Source organism: Amphiura filiformis, chromosome 13 (assembly GCF_039555335.1).
Source record: "Amphiura filiformis chromosome 13, Afil_fr2py, whole genome shotgun sequence".
Taxonomy (NCBI): Eukaryota; Metazoa; Echinodermata; class Ophiuroidea; order Amphilepidida; family Amphiuridae; genus Amphiura; species Amphiura filiformis.
The window spans coordinates 2,343,624-2,360,390 of NC_092640.1; positions in this window are offsets into that span (position 1 = coordinate 2,343,624).

Here is a 16,767-nt window from a genome sequence, read left to right on the forward strand (position 1 = left end):
TCAAACAAATGCAATTGTTCTACATTCCATTCACCTAAATGCCGGTATATAGTCTGACGTCTTGCCGGTGTTTTACCGTTGTCGCTAAGTTTTCGCAGCGACTTCTGCAGCGACAAAAATTACTCACCAGAGATCGAAGGAGAACAAAGTTCCAAAACAAATCAAATTGAATTGAAAATCGCAGCCGATAACCCAAATCCCAGCGGGGAACCGCAAATCGTTGTGGAGAAACGGAAACGCGACGTATGTCGCTGCGGTTTTCGCCTGGAAAAACGTCTGACTACAAACTGGCCTTCAGGTGGGTGTTGTTAATGAAAAGCCTGCCAGGTAAAATCAGGAAATAGAGTAGTAGTAGAAATGCCATTTTAGGTTTTTATATATTATGAGAATGTACACTTGTCGCTTTCAAATGCTTTGTTTCATTTAAATCCGATTTATAAATTGCACTTATGTAAAGTGTAATTCGTGCACGCGAAATTTGACGAAATTGTCAATTTCCTATACTATAACCAAACTGTAATATTCGTGGTATTTCTTATGTATTTTTGTTTGGCATTTTTTAAAGTTATTTAAAGGTGCAATTTGTTTTAAATATTTACTACTTTTTAGTGATTAACCATTCTTCTTAACCGAAACATCCAATATCGGCTTTTTTACCCTTGCGCGCAGTTTTGAAAGTACTTCTAGCCAACAGATCTTGATAATATTTGCCTACAGTTGTTTGTTATTCCAACAAACAATGAAGAGATTTTTTTGAAAAAGTGTTAAGGTCTTTAGGCCCTAAATATGGATAATTGTCTGCAAATTTTAACGAGCTCGTTTAGGTATTTAACTACATTTTTCTTAACAAATGTGCCAAATTTTATGGACAAGTTACTTTAAAACTGCGGGCAAGAGTAATATTTGAAGCATGACTGATTTTATCCATTTTTTGTTCCACATTGTGACCAAATGTGGCAGCCTTTAACTTAATAACCCGCGCGCAGTGAAATAATTTTTGAGGTATATTTTTCCACTAATTATATGCAAAAGAGATTCCATACAATATTAGATGATATCTTTGTAACATTACTATAACTTATACAATAAGGTAAAATATACGAAGAAATAATGATGCTCTGTCATCCTTACTGTGTCACGTGTGTCTTAGTTAAAGACGTCAAAATATTGACAAAGTGGTCTAATTTCCAAGAAAATAGTTCAATAACATTCATAGGTTACGTACGATGTTTTATTTATAAATTAATTTAATAATGTATAATGCAGGTCAGCAAGTCGTGCCCTCTTTGCAGAAATCATGTAGCAAACGGCTGCCAGCAATTTCGTTACAATTACATTTCAAGACACAACCGGATCATCAATATCATTGAAAAGGAAATTAAAAAATACAACAGGTGTGATATCTACCGTGAAAAGATCATCTCGGGTGCCCTGATCACGAATGACGATGATGAAATTGAATTCGCAAACATCTTTCAGGACTTATTTCTCATTGATCACGAAAACATGAAGTGTTTCATTTTGGATGCTTTCATTGAGGAAAGTTACAACACAAAGTTCCAAAAGTATACTCCTCTTTGTAACTTGCTCACATTGTGCGGATTTGATTGCAAAATCCTTGTCTTCGTGATTGGGTCACTCGGTCATATTCATCACCGTTTCCGAAGTGGGTTGAAGAAACTTGGCTTCCCTGAACGTGTTTCCAAGGCTGTTGCCAAGTATGCCTCTTTCTGTTCCATGATTGGAACCAACATCATTTGGAGACTGCGAAATAGGCTCACCAAAATCAATTAATTCTTCTTGTTCATTTTCATGTTGTTTGTAATTTATTCATGTAATGATTTATAATGCCGCTTTGGTGGCCCAAATATATTTGTTCATTATTGAATAAAAATTCGTATATGTATGTATGCTTGTATTTATTTATTTATTTATTTATTTATTTATTTATTTATTTATTTATTTATTTATTTATTTATTTATTTATTTATTTATTTATTTATTTATTTATTTATTTATTACACTTCATAACAATTTGGGCATACAAATATTAAGAGATATAAAAGATAAATCAAGTGATCAGGTGATCTTGTTGCACAATTAGAATACATTACCGTAAACGTAGGCCTATTGGCGCACCTGGGCTCCTTTGCCTTGGGGTAAATGTCATGTACCAATAGAGAGCTCCCTCCTCTAAAAATCCCAGCAAGAATTCAGGGTATGTGCCCTTATTAGCTGGTGGGATTTTTATGGGATGGCACTTTTAGTTTGTGTCATTAGGCGAACGTTTATGGAATGTAATAGTTAAAAGCTCATACATGAATGATAACTAAGAACGCGTGATCGACCAGGATGAACAGATGCGCAACATCAGCAGGAACATGGCCAATATAGAAATTTTGCCTTATGAAAATACTGAACCTGAGACTTTAAATTGGATGAAGATACGGCAGATATAACGGAGAAGCTGATTCCCCAAGTAGACCATTGACTGTAAATAGGTAAGCCTGTGAGACTCGGATTTAGAAATTTGAGTTGTATATAAGTTTCAAGTGATCGGACGATAATCTATTGGTGCGATGATCCTGGTCAGTTGAGTAGAATTGCACATATTTGGCACCAAATAAAATCATGCTGACCATGTTTACATGTCAAGTTCAATCGATAAGGCGTTCGACTATTGTGCGAGAGGTTGCGGGTTCGAACCCTGACGGTGCCTAGTACGCTCTCGTGGGAAAATTGAGTTAGCTTGAAATTCCCCTGGACAAGGAACTAACTGCTAATTGTCTCGTCGAAACCCGTGCGAAACTTGGGGAGCTGATCCTGGTTGCGAGGGTTATTTATGGATATCTAGGGTGTGCGCTTTTGAAGCAGCAAAGTCCTTGATTTGTTGTTAAATGGTTTATGGAATGATGTGGGGCCGTAGTGGTCAGCAACAACCTGTAAAGTGTACTGAGGATTGTGGACCAACGTCTCGGCGTTGTGCGTGTGTGTAGCGCACTATAAATCACTGCGTTTTTTTTACATCCAAAAATAGATCGGACATTTCACGTCTCAAAATCAGGGGCAAGAGAGATAATAATTATTTATTCAAACTCCCTGTAATCAAGATTTGGGTAGCCCAAAATTAATTTAGCCGCCCTCCTTTTGGACGCTCTCATGAACCTCATAGTTACGCTCAGAAGTTCCACTCCAGGTGGAGTTACCATACTCTAGGTCAATCCTGACTCAAAACTGGTAAAACTACATTATTACTGATTTACATAACTCGGTTTTATATTGCCATTTCTTTATACCCGATTTTCTAGAAAAGTTTTTTCGTCGTTCTGCCCAACGATACGCCACTGTGGAATACAGCCGACGATTAGTGTTTGGCATTGCAAAAACAGGTAAGACTACATTATTACTCTACTTGCAAAGACAGGTTGCAAAAACAGGTAAAACTACATTATTACTGTACTTGTATGTAGGAAGATTAATGGTCTCTGGCAATGTAAAAACAGGTAAACTAACTACATTATTAATTTAAGAAGTAGAAAGATTAAAACATTCAACTGCACTCACCAGGTTATTTTCCCAAATATTTCGGAACAAACTTGTTCCTTCCTCAGTGGGTAATGGTGTGTGAGATGTTGCTGAGATCAGTGTTTCTAGAAGGTCTTCTACTAGAGTTGCCAGTTGGTTTCACTGATTTTTCACTGACTAGACAATACGCGGGGGACACCAAATGCTCTCCATAGTAAACGATCTCCACAAACATCTCATTCACCACTATGTCCCCCTCCCAGTACTGGTTTTCTCTCCGCATATCTCTTTCATGCACCTTCGTCACTACATTTCGTCTCCTTCGCCTGGGACCCAACCTCTAGACAAAGAGGCTTCCACATCCTCCTCCTTCCATACACCCTCCTTTACAACCTTGACTCTCACCAACCATCTCAGCCTTATCACCAGATGCTGATAGTTAAGGTTGACTATCGATACCATGAAACCTTTATAATGAACAATGAAACCAGGACATTTGGCTTGGTTGAATGTTTTTACGCTTGTCTATAAAACAGACCAAAAGGAAGATGCAAATCACCAATTGTATCAATTTTGATAAACATTAATTTTCACCAGGTTCGCCGTCGCAATTAATAAAGGAGACAAGGAGAAAAAGTGATCCCGCCTGGGAATCGAACCCAGGACCTCAGGTTTACGAGACCTATGCCTTAACCACTTGGCCACGGGAGCTTCATGATTAGGCTGGTTGAAATTCGAACCCATAAGCGGTCACTATTATCAATGTATCAATTTTGTTTCAATATTTTCGTAGAGAAAGATTTAGCAAATTAGACAACCCTGAGTGAGAAATAGATATTGTTGCGTCGGATAGTTGAGATATTAGAGAGATTGCGAAGAGGCGTTCACTGGAAACGCCATACGGGTTACCTGTTACGGCATTGTGCGGGCGGACCTCATAATGCCGTTCGCCTGGAAACTTAACTACAATAAATTTATGGTGGCGCTATGCTGAAACAAATATATCTATAGATGCCCTGCATGCTTTTATCGATTGGCTCCAAACAAAGGATTTTAACCGGTGTCCTTCACCGTAGTCATGGCGCAGTCCAGTCCATTCAATCAAATGTTGTCATCAACCTATATGATCGTAGTGCATTTGCTAAATTGTGTGTGAGACTAAATATCGCGGTAGATTGGATCATGCTTTTGTTGAATGCATTTGAGTAGTCCGTCATATTCACGGTTTGATACGTTATATGCATAACCTCAATAAAGATGTTTTGCGGGGTTTTTTAAACGAGTATTTTTTAACAGGTGTATGTCATTAGTTCAGTAAGCCACCTGGACAACCGATTCTTTAGAAATGCTTAGTCGCGCTAAAAGTCGATCGATACATGTTAAAATCAGCACAATTCAGAGATACACCTTTTTGCTATGAAATTAATTTTCACGGTCAAATATAAAGCAATATTTTTTTTTCTTCAGTAATGTCAGTTAAAAACTTGGTGCTTGGATATATATATTTTTTGAAATCCTGGTGTTAAAATTAAGCATCAAATTGTGTCTTTTAGTGTGATATTTTTGATTTTTATAGGCCTTGAGTTCGCCCGCGAGCTTTTTACGGAATTGGTTTTTAGCGTCTCAAACTAATATAGTTTGCTAAAGAAAGATATTTCCCACCTCTGTAACGCACATCGTGTGGGTCTATATATTATAGTTTTGTCAGAATTTCCGTTTTTATTTTACCCTTTTTCCCTTCATGCTCCGAAAATGTCAAACTCAGTACTTTTATCTCGTGAGCAACCAGCAGAAATAGTCGATATTTTCATTGTTGTCATCCAGGGCAATTTTCCATTGAAAAGCAAATATTGCCCGACCAGCGATTTAGTAGCCCAAATCCCCAATTGGGTTTTCTGGTAAATGAGGTGAATTTTAAAATTTGCTCCCGTGATAGCCTGCAATTTCAATTTATATGGATTCCATGATTATGAAAACCATTTTGTCTGTCTGTTTGTTTGTTTACCTAGGTTAGTCCGTATTTTCTCTTAAAAGAGACGCACGCTTGAGGTCCATGAGAAAATCCACGGTCCAAACCTAGAAAAATTAGCGTGTTATTATACGGGATTTTAATCTTCTGTCCCTCCTATCTCCAGGTGAATTTTGTATGACCTACCCCCCCGCCCCCATCGCGGGTTGCCATTTTCATTACCTTCAGACTTGTGTTCGGGTTTGTTTTTAATTTGACATGTAGGCGTATACCTAAATGTATAGCTATGCTATATATTATTATGTAATATCATGTACATGTAGGCCTATGGGTGGGGTGGGTGCAGAGGTGTGTGAGGTGGGTAGTGGGGTGTATGTAGGGAAACTTTGGGGTGGTACTCAACACACTTTAACCATGACTTCCAATGCAAGGCTTATTGTCATGATTGTTGCCACAAATGTTTTTTTCCCTTAAGGTTATTTAATAGGTTTTTATAAACTTCCATGTTTAACCTTGTATTGTTTTGGCTGCTTCATTAGGGCAGTTTCAAACAAACACAAACAAAAGGCACCATACCCAGTCACCTTCGTGACAATTGAAACACTACGTCAAGTATTAACATCCAAGTTATTCTGTTTTTAGGCAAGCAATTTTAAATAATTGCTTGAACAGGTTTTTGTTAAAAAACAAAAACCTGTTTAAGTTAACAATTATAATGAATGGTTCTTATAAGGCACAATCTCTGATGAGGAACTCAAAGCGCGTAAAGCACGAAATTTACAAACAAACATGAAAACAATCAATTTATAAAGATTGGTTTTAAGCTGGCGTTTAAATAACAAAAGTCTGGGGGCGTTACGAAGGTTATTTGGAAGTGTGTTCCAAACAGTTTGCTTGATCATAAAACATACAGCGTAATATTATGTTTTGTAAAAGAAAGTTTTGTTAAAAATATTGCCCAATTGCATGTAAGATTGTCGGGCAAAGTTGTTTTGAGGAGAAGCAAATTTCAACACATTGGTCCGATGATCACAGTGATGATGAAATCAAATAATTAATCACTCACTTGATGAAAGATCCTCATCGTGCTATAAACATGATCAGTTAGTGGCGTAGCTGCCGGGGGGCAGGGGGGCAATTTCCCCCCTGGCAAAATTCCCTATTTGGGCCCCCGCCCCCTAGTGCAAGGAAAAAAAGAGGAAAAAGGAGGGAGAAAGAAGAAAAAAGAGAGGAGAGAGGGGAAGAGAGGGAGAAGAGGGGCAGAGAGATGGAGAATCCATACGATATGCAATATTATATCACTCATACATAAATTCTAGACAGTTCATTGGTTGATTACCATTTACCATTTTTACTATCACCCACTCCGTGTGATAGTCTTTACCATCATGTGCTCTGGCGTAGTGCGCCTGCGCCAAGCCGTGCGCTGACTCTTGGACTCGCCGATTTAGTTATGGGGTGGACCCCAAAATGTGAAATATATCACGGCAAAACATGGTGTTATGATGATGAAAAAATGTATTTCCTACCTTAAATAGTATTTTAGTAATAGAATTTATGCATGAGTGATATAAAACAAATATTAACTGTCTTAAATTCGTGTAATGGTCGAAATATAATCACTCGGTGAAAGATGTATTGTTCCATTCCACTCGCCGTTCCGGCTCGTGGAATGGAACAATCCATCTTTCACCTCGTGATTATATTTCGACCATCACACTCATAGACGGTTAATATTTGTATACCATACGATTATATTCAATAAGCCTGGCAAAAATGGACTATTTGGGCCCCGCCCCCTCCCCCCCCCCCAAGTGCAGGGAAATTTGGTGGATTTGGGCCCCGCCCCATACAGGCTTGCCCCCTTGGAAAAAATCCCAGCTACGCCGCTGTGATCAGTTGGAGCGCTATAGGCCTGGGAATTTCGTTGCTATATTGAACTTCTGGCAACACTGTACCCATGCCGGTATTCCTATTAAACCCAGGGATATCGATCCACAATGCTAGTATTAGCCTTAGATTTCACGCGTTGATTTTGAAAAATTTTCAGGCGGGAGTAAAAATGGTGAATCAAAACGGAAATTCTGACAAAACTATGATATATCGCTCACGGTGATGTGCGTTAGAAAGTTGGGAAAAATCCTTCATTAGCGAACTATATTACTTTGAAAAGCTAAAAGGTTGATCCAAAAAAGGCTCGCGGGCAGAGTTTAAGCCTATCAAAATCGAAAATCTTACACGAAATGACTGAATTTCACGCCTAAGTTTACGACTAGGATTTGAAAAAAAAAATACAGTATCAAGCACTACAATTTGACCTGACATTTACTGAAAAAATGAAAATGATTGCTTTTTATTTGGCCGAGAAAATTAATTTTACATTGAAAAGGTGTAACTCAAAATTTAGCTCATTTCAACACCAAATTCGATCGTTTGTATTGCCTCATTAAATGACTGAGTGAGCCTTGCAGAACAAAAGAATCGGTTGTCCAGGTTGCTAACTGAGTTGTCTAAATAACCAAAATAAGAGTTTGGTGTCGGATGGCGAAGGGAGTAGGCCTATGATCAGTAAAAAACAGAGTTTATACAGTTTGTACGAATTTGTGCCAATTTAAATCCACTGGCTTTGTGTTGTGTTCGTTTTGATCGTGGTTCCGTGAGTAAACCAGTTAAGGTTACGCTGAATTTGGATGGTTCTAGGTTCAAATTGGCTGTTACGCAGCCACCTAAACCATTTTTTTTCCTCAGAAAATAAACATCGTAGGCCTAAAAATCATAGGTCATCTCGAAGCTAACATTCTAAGCATTATTACTAATTATTATTTATTAATTTAGCTCATACACAAATGTACTTTGAAAGTGTTTCAATTTTGTTCACGTATCATGAGCATGAAGATTTTTGTGACAGAGGCCATAATTTATTGACACAAGCCCCGATTTCTCTCTCGATTTGGCTGCAGACTATAAACAGGTCAATATAATAATGTTGCTACCAATTTAAAACACAGCTTGTGTGAATTTCATTTTATAAGCTTATGCATTGACAGAATTTGAGTGAAATCTGGTACCACTTTATTGTCATTTTGCAACAATAATATTCGTTTTGTGTCTGATGTTATCGCCAAAATTCTTAGCTACATTATTTCTATGATACCTTCTTAACCCACACGTGGTATGCTAATTTCACTAGGATTCGCCAAAAATGAAATATCTGTGCGTTTTGTCACATCAATGCTGTCATTTTCACGGATTTCAAGACTCGGGTTACGGCCATGACAAGTCAAACACGTGAACAAAATCATTTGTATTAGCTTTATCTTTCAATCTGTTGATTGCACAATGGGCATGGTAATTAATGATTAGTGTGACATTGCAACCAACAATTAAATACTTGCATGATTTCAGCATAATGGTGAAAATTTAACAATTTTGTATTATTTCCTCGAGATGTTTCTCCGGCACACACATTTCATAAACACGATAAATAAGAGGTCACGACCTCGGGTGACACTAACGGCATGGCCAAGACTAACTCGACCCAATACCAATTTGCGCCACTATGACAAACAACTATTTCCAATTTCTATGCCGTTTTTTTATTTATTTATTTATTTATTTTCTTCCGCCTCCACTTATTTCTCATGCACCCTCTCTTCTTAGTGGCGTAGCGTAGGTCACCATATTTTCCTATGGGATTTTCTAAATGTTCAGATTGCATATGTGACCCTGTGCCCCTACATGTATGACCACAGATCAGTGGCGTAGTGTGGGTCATCACATGGGGGGGGGGCACCGACCATTATTGGGGGCGCACCGGGGTCTGATTGGGGGGAGGGGCACGAGCCGTTTTTCGACAATTTTCCTACGGGAATTTTTAAGACAGATCGATTGGGGAATATGCCCCTATGACCACACCACTGGAGAGCTCCCTTTCTCTAAAATAAATCTATAGCCTATACAATAAAGGAAATTAGATAAATATGCCTACGTAAAGCAATAAATATGTATATTTTTTTAATATTAAAGAAGAACAAAATATATCATAGAAGAAATACAATAGCAAAAGAGCATGAAAATTATTGCAAAACTTCAATGAAATAGGCCTAGGCCTAATAGTAAATAGGGAGTTTCATGAATACATTGGTAGTGCGCACGGGGTAGGAGAATAGGCCTAATGTAGGCCCGTATGTGTAAAAATCAAGCCCCTCCGCCTCCTGTAAAAGATCAAATGATAACTTTCCCCCCCCCCCCCCTATACACTGCTGTTGGCCATTGCACCAATTTTGCACGGATCCCAAAATGGGGGGAGGGGAGTAGGGAGCGGTAAAGGGTCCAGTTTGGCCGGGGAGTTTGGAGGGTCAGAGGAGCCCGTAAAAAGGCCCTTTCGTTTTTTTCGGACTCACTTTTATAGGCCTCCCGGATATAGGCCTAAGGTCTCTGTTACGTTCGGCTTTGCTTTTAACGGGCCTGGGTCCATAAGGTGGGCTACCTTTTATATTTTTTTTTTACGAATTTCCCTCTCATTCACATGATTGCATGGTCGAGTGCCGAGCATAATAAAACAATCGTGCCTGATGATGGAGGTCGGGATGTACGATCATGGGGTAGGGGTCGAGGGGGGCGAAGCCCCCCGAAGCCAGATGGTTTCTGCACATTTAGCACCACAGTAAAGGCCATTTCAGAGGGTAAAAAGAACAGTTCAAAGCTCCTGACTTGTTCTATACTTTTAATAAAAAGTGCTTCCTTCTTCCAGAAAACATGCTTTAAAGTTTTCAGTTTCCTATACTTTTATGTACAAGAGACACTCTTAAAAAAAGTTTTTTGGCTTTATTACATGAACAATATGGCTGATGTTGAGTATATGTGAAGTTAATAATAAGACAATAATTAACCTTTTTTTTTTTGTGCTGGGCATCCACTGCCTCCCCCACCCCACCCCACCAACCGGCAGGCACCCCACCATGGGCCTTGACAGTAGTTAGAATTTCAGGACGACAAACATTTTAGCAGATGTAGCACCCCAAAGAGACCATTTTTGACATAAAACCTGTTTTAGACATTTTTGAAAAATGCTTCCTTCACCCTAAACAGGTGGTTTTAAATGTTCAGTTTCCTATACTTTTGTACATGAGAGACATTCTTCAAAGTCTTTTATTGGCCTAATAACATGGCCTACATGACCGTTATTGATATATATATAATGCGCAATATAAAAACAATGATTCATTAAATTTTGACCCCCCTCAACTTCGAGTGTGTGGGAGGGGGCCACATGGGGGGGGTACTAGTGTGCATGAAGAATACATTGTATGATAAGAGTAATTTGTTAAACATATAGAGTGATGTCACTAGCACTACAAATTGGGACTAAAATAGTAGGCCTATCCCAAGGGAAATACACATCCACTGCCTCCCCCACCCCACCCCACCAACCGGCAGGCACCCCACCATGGGCCTTGACAGTAGTTAGAATTTCAGGACGACAAACATTTTAGCAGATGTAGCACCCCAAAAGAGACCATTTTTGACATAAAACCCTGTTTTAGAAAATATATTGAAAAAATGCTTCCTTCACCCTAAACAGGTGGTTTTAAATGTTCAGTTTCCTATACTTTTGTACATGAGAGACATTCTTCAAAGTCTTTTATTGGCCTAATAACATGGCCTACATGACCGTTATTGATATATATATAATGCGCAATATAAAAACAATGATTCATTAAATTTTTGACCCCCCTCAACTTCGAGTGTGTGGGAGGGGCCACATGGGGGGTACTAGTGTGCATGAAGAATACATTGTATGATAAGAGTAATTTGTTAAACATATAGAGTGATGTCACTAGCACTACAAATTGGGACTAAAATAGTAGGCCTATCCCAAGGGAAATACATAGGTCTACACACACTCACCCACCCCAACCACCCTCCCCCACCCCCACCCCAAGTCCACCCCGACAGCCACATAAAGCCAAAGGATACAGCTAAAAGGTTCATATCAAACCTGTTGACCCAAGTTTGCTTCCATTTAAACTTAAACATGACTAGACTTGATATTAGAGTATACATAGGCCTATACGATCAGTCCAGCATCATCTCAAACGTCATCGTTCATTAATACACATTACATTCTTCTTACTTGGGTAATATTCATTGAAGAAAAAGAGATGAGTTTTTGAACGCAAAACCCGACACAATCAGTATAGCTGCTGGGCCGATAATGGACTAAAATTCATCAATTTTGGGCATGAAAAGGTGGTCTCAATAACATAAAAATTTGACCACATGCATGTTTAATGAGTACCATTATCTAGCCGAGTCGTCCAGTCAGGGTTCTAAGGAATTTTCATTTTAAAATTGGAGATTTTCTTAGATCCGGAAACTTTCTGAGATTTGAGAAAAATCCGTAAATGTGACATCTCTGCATGTTAAATGAGTACCATTAGTGAGATAGCGATTTCTAAACGTAGCATCGAAGTATGTGGAATCTATTCAAAATCCCATCACAGGAGAGTGATTTTGAATAGATTCCACGTACGGTCGATGCTACGTTCGTTTGGAAATCGCAATCTCTCTCAAATCTAGCCGACTCATCCAGTCAGTATTCTAAGGTTTTCATTTTAAAATTGGAGATGTTCCCCACCCGACTCCCCCTGGGTGCCCCCTCCACCCCACCAATCACAGGCCTCAAAAACTATACAGGGCCGGTCGGGTTTTTCTGGCTGCATTACAATGGGCAGTGTCTTTGAGGCCGAGTGCGTCTTGGGCCGGTCGAGCTTGCAACTGCAATGATTTGACATAAGGCTGACATCTTTATAGTATGTTTTATAATAGAGATAATTGTGTTGCGCATGACAGATGACAAGCTACTGCCTGTCAATCAAATTTGTTACCAAGCATCGGTAAACACATTTAACAATAGGAGATGACTGAAGGTGACAAAATAAGCTAAAATGGTCATTTTACACCTTTTTTGAATTTTTTTTATTTCACATGATTGGTATGCATGTTTTCTTACGTGTAAGATGATAATATATTTTTTGAGCTGACAAAGCGTGAAAAGATATTGTTTAACCTTAACTTGGCATCGATCGATTTTGACATCACACTACATGTACGACGGCAAATAGTTATACAATCTTATTTCATTCATGGTTTTATTTATAGGCCACTTGACATCGTCTACCGATATGCATGAACGAGCCGCTACACTGTTCAATGGCTTTCTTGTATATGAAATGCGGTAGGCAATTTAAAATGCACGTGCCCTGAGCAAACTACGATGCGTACGCACACTGTAGGGCAAAGAACAATGGAAATTGCACCCATTTTGTTTGGTCTAACTGCCCTTTTCACCTGCTAGCTGTACCATCCATTCACTGATTTCTTTCAGAGCAAACTCTCTGTTTGTGAGACCATCTTCTTTTACCATGCTGATTATTACACTACTTATCCATGGATCAATTAATTTATTTGCACTTTGTTCAATTATATTTTTTTTCTATCTATAAATATCCTCCATTAAATACTTTTATTGCTTTAATCTAATTTATTTATACTTCATATTTATTATTGATTTACTACTATTATTATTCTTATATCATTTTTAACTCAAGACATGATATATTGCGTGCTCCAGTTCAATTTGTTCATGATTGAGTGAACGGGTGAATCTTTTTCTTCTGTTCACCATTGCTCTTTTTCATGCTCGCTAAGGCTAGCTTCAGACTCCGTATTGTACGTACAATATTGTATGTACAATACTTTTCGTGACGTCAAAAAGTATTACACGTGCAATAAATATATATACGTGCCATGACGAGTTGAAGCAGATTAAATAACGCGCTATAACCCTGACGGTTCATTGTTTGCTAAATCCAAGCGAGGTCACCAGAAAATCTATGCAAGAGAAATTTCTACTGCTGCTGATGAAAAATCCTAGAGTGCGTTTGGAGGTTTTTTTCTGCACTTTACCAGTAGCCCTAATAAATTCATAAAACAATAAAAATCAAATAAATATTTAGGGCAAATGTTTTTACTCACTGCTCATCTGATCCACTTTCCCAGGAAACTAAATACCGATACTCCTTAGTTTTTCCCTGACTTTCCAGACATAATTATGAGTAAACATCAAATTTAATGTTTATCAAATATATATACATTCTTTTGCATTTTGTACATAAATATTGATATCAATAATGTAGGCCTACAAACATTAAAAAAGGGGGCCTAAGAGTATGTCTATTTTTAATCATATACTAATTCCGCCATGCCCAAACATATCTTATTATGAAATCGTGTAATGGAACCCAAATTCCAATCAAAAATAAAAACAAATTTGTTATCAAATACACTACATAGGCCTATACATTGTATTATAGGAATTTAATAGATGGTTCATTTTAATAAATAAATAGATTAACACGGGTAATGGACAAGAAATATTTGGCAATACCGGATTTACCAGAGAGCCAGTGCCCTTACGAAAATGGCACACAGTTTTTGAACGCATGCAGCATGCAAGCAGCACGCGTGCCGCACCGCATGCAGCACGCGTGCAGTTGGTAGTGTGCGGATGCGTATATTTGGAACGAGGCACGCATGCAGGGAAGCGTGCAGATGCTTGCTGCATGCGTGCAGGTCATGAGCGTATGCAGTTTGCATGCAGCATGCAAATCCATTGGCGTGCACTGCATGCGTGCAGCACGTACTGGCCATATATATGCGAGACAAAATCATGAAAAAAAAATCAAAAATAATGGTTAACAGTGTATACTGTCCTTACAATTAGTCTTACATAACCTGGCTATCCATTTCACAATGAACCAAAATTGCCTAGCTTAATTTTATACAAGTCACTTATCTAACTTACCCTACCTGATTTTGAACCTGGGACCTTCTGCATGGGAGTCTGATGCTTTACCATTTGAGCTATTGAGGTATACACATTTGATTAAGTGTTTTAAGTTAATATAAGCAATATTTTGATGACTAAACCGGCCAAAGTGCATCATTTTAGGAATATTGATCAAATTTACTGTGAATATTGATAACATTCACTATAAAAATGTTGAATTTTGTTTTGATTTTTTGCAGTGCCAATTAACTGTTGATTCATGAACAGGCATACCAACATTGGCCAATATTGCAATGCCAACTATCGAAAAAGAAATAGCATTCCAACATTGGGCCAATGATGCAATGCCTACTATTGAAACAGGAATGGAATTCCAACATTGGCCCAATGTTGCAATGTCAACTTTCGAAACAGGAATGACATTCCAACATCGGCCTAATGTTGCAATGCCAACTATCGAAACAGGAATGGCATTCCAACATTGGCCCAGTGTTTCAATGCCAACTATCAAAACAGGTATGGCATTTCAACATTGGCCCAAAGTTGAAATGCCAACTACCGAAACAGGAATTTGCTTGCCCTCCCCTCTAGACCTGCCAAAAAATGCTTTCCCCCCTCCCCTGTTGGCCTGCCAAAATTGCTTGCCCCCCCCACCTCCCTCTTGGTCTGCCAAAAATCTTGGTCTGAAGGTTAAATACTTAGAAAATTTTGGTCCGAAGGCTAACCTATTTATTCATTGTAAACATTTAAATATTTTCACTTCTAGATCATTGCCAAATTGTGACTTGATGTCAGTTGTGTGAAGGTGAATTAGTCATTGAAAATCCTGCATGCATGCAGCATTTTACCTTTACTGCTTCTGGAAACCCTGTATGCGTGCAGCATTCTAACTTTGTGATCTGGAAATCCTGCATGCGTGCAGCAATATGCGTGCTGCATGCAAAATGCGTGCAATTTGCATGCAGTCCTACAGTCCGCACACAAGTGTAGTCTGCACGTAATTTGCGTACAGATTGGTAGTCTGCACGCAGGTTCTGCAAGCAAATTGTGTGCGCGGTGGATATTTGTGTGCGGTGCCTGCATGCACACAGCTGGTTCGCACACATGAACACGCAACCAGCAGGCCTTGCTTGCATGCTGCACACATCTGCACGTGTGCTGCACACTGCCGCACGCGTGCTGCACGCTGTCGCACACATTTTTCATTGCTTGCATTTTCGTAAGGGTGGATAAAGAAATTAATTAAAATTAAAACAAATTAAATGAGAAAATGAAAGCAAGGACATTTGGCGAAGTATTGTTTAAGAATTCGAAGGAGTCCTAAATGTTATCCTGGCCCCAGGAAACTGATTAATGTAAATTCGACCAATAGTTATTTTATCTACTTTTGCCAGCATTCAACCTGTTCAATGTGATTTATGCCTATTTTTAATAAAATTCCGAAATCTGACGTATCAACGTTGTATCGTGCACAAATTATGATTCGAGACTATTTCATTTGACACGGTTGTATGGATTTCAGAAGATCGGTCCTATAATAGATATCGATTAGAGAATTACAGCAAGAGGCTTTGAGGATGCCGTAATCCTCTTGACCATCAACCAATCAGAGAGACATATTTCAGAAAATAATATATTCGTAGGATTGAAACTCTTTCAACTCTGAAATATATATTTCAAGTAATCTCGTTTCACACTTTGGCTTGCAATAAAGCCACGAAGGGGCGGTAATGTTAATATACGATTTCAGTCAAATATCGGTGCAAATATACGATTTCGGTCAACTATTTGGCTATCCTTTGCCCAAAATTATGAAATGTTTATTAGTAACAACAACTCTTAGGAGGGTTTTCGAGTAATTTTAGCAAAATAATGAGGTTAAATAAAAGAAAACCCACTTACAATTTTGGACGCTTAACTGTGGTGTTCTAGGGGAATTAAAATATCACAATTAACATGTTTAATTCAAAATCGTTGTCCTACAAGCACATGTTCAGATTGTGTGAACATTACAAATACAAACAATAAGGTTGAAAAATAAATAGCCATTTAAAAATGATTTTAAAAGATCGTCTATTTTGTAGCTTTATGACACTGAATAGGCCAAATATCTGCCTCTGACGAAAAAAAATGTTTTCCATGCTGATTTGTTTTTGTAATAAGTACCGTATGTCATTTCAAAAAGAAAAAAAAAGGCGGATATTACTTTTAAAAACTCAACGCATTACTATTAATACGCCTATAATTAATGAATGAAAAAGTATAGAAGGCGTTGCATCCGGTTCTGATGAGGGGGGAGGGGCACAAGCCGTTTTCGGCAGTTTTCCTATGGGATTTTCTAATATTTCAGATCAATGGGGGGGGGGGGCTTCCGTGCCCCTAACGCTACGGTTACTGCATTAACACGTTTATGGATGTA